The following is a 1,418-nucleotide window of genomic DNA, read 5'->3' as shown; positions in this document are numbered from 1 at the left end:
ACAGAGTCTCATTTTGTCACCTTTGGTAGAGTGTGGTGGTGTCATAGCTCACAGCAAACTCTTGGGCTCAAGTGATTCTCTTGCCTCAGCCTCCCAAGTAGCTGGGACTATGGTGCCTGCCACAATGTCCCGCTGTTTTTAGTGATGAGGTCTCACTCTTGCTCAGGCTGGTCTGGAACCTGTGAGCTCAGACAATCCACCCTCCTAGGCCTCCCAGAGTGCTAGGATTACAGGTGTGAGCCACCGTGCCTGGCCTGTAAGAGCTTGGCTTTCTTATTCACCACTGTTTCTATCCTCCATGTCTAGAACAGTGAATATATGTAGTAGATGCTTAATAGTTTGCTGAACAAATGACTAAATGATTCATTGTTATGTCTTGCTATGTGCTAGACTGTGCAAAGTGTTGTGGAGGAACAGAGTTTTGTCAGAGAGATTGACAATCCAATAACTTTAATACAAAATTGTTAAGTCCTATAAAATGCTATGGGGCCACAGACAAGAGAGTAATTACTTTTTTCTAAAGGTAGGTCAGGGGGTATTAGAAATAAGTTAATGTATTCGTGTTTTGTATTTTACATTAAACTATTCTCCCATGGCACTTTGCTGATTAGTTACTGACCAGTTCTTGAATTTCTAATACTTCACTTAACTTGGCTATTTAGTTTTCTATAAAAAGATGGTGGTAATATTGACCTCAAGAATGTTGTAAGGATTAATCATTTAATGTTGACTAAGTGCTTTGGAAATGCAAAATGCTATTATATATAAGCCCTCATGTTCTCATCATTTTAACAACCACTTTCTATAATTAAGTTTTGTTATTTACTTAGTCTTGATTATCCAGATAGAAATAAATATGACACTTGAAAAAGATTATTTCGGAAAGGCCTACTTGTTATTAAAAGGCCTACCTGGATCTTTTACATTATGTTATCAGTAGAAAATAATGTCTGTATTTTCTACTTAATATATTATTTTCTCAGAAGAGTAGTAATGTACTATAACCCCCAGGAGGCAGTAGTATACCAAGAAGATTGTGTGCTTAGGTATGCTAAACAGCAGTGCAAGTCTGTTAGTGATTAGTGACTTGATTTAACCTGGAGAGCCTTCCTTTCTTATTGATTAGAGAGTGACAGTGTAAGAGATATTTAAGTTTCTTTTTCCTATAGCATTATATTATCTTGTGTTTAAGTGTTTTTTCTTCCTTGAAGAGAGGATCCTATTTCAATACTTGGAGTGTAACGATACCTAGGGATTATTATATACACAGGAGTACTTTACTTTTATACTATATTATACTGTACCGTGTTACACTATTAGACCTTTTCCCTGAAAATTAAAAATATATTTAAATTTTTATAAATTGAATCTTACTTTAAATTCATTATGGCAATGAATCTTAATCTTTTCTTTTCTTT

This window comes from Otolemur garnettii, unplaced genomic scaffold (assembly GCF_000181295.1).
Source record: "Otolemur garnettii isolate 467f Iridium unplaced genomic scaffold, OtoGar3 scaffold00038, whole genome shotgun sequence".
Classification (NCBI taxonomy): domain Eukaryota; kingdom Metazoa; phylum Chordata; class Mammalia; order Primates; family Galagidae; genus Otolemur; species Otolemur garnettii.
Note: the sequence above shows the minus strand (reverse complement) of the source record.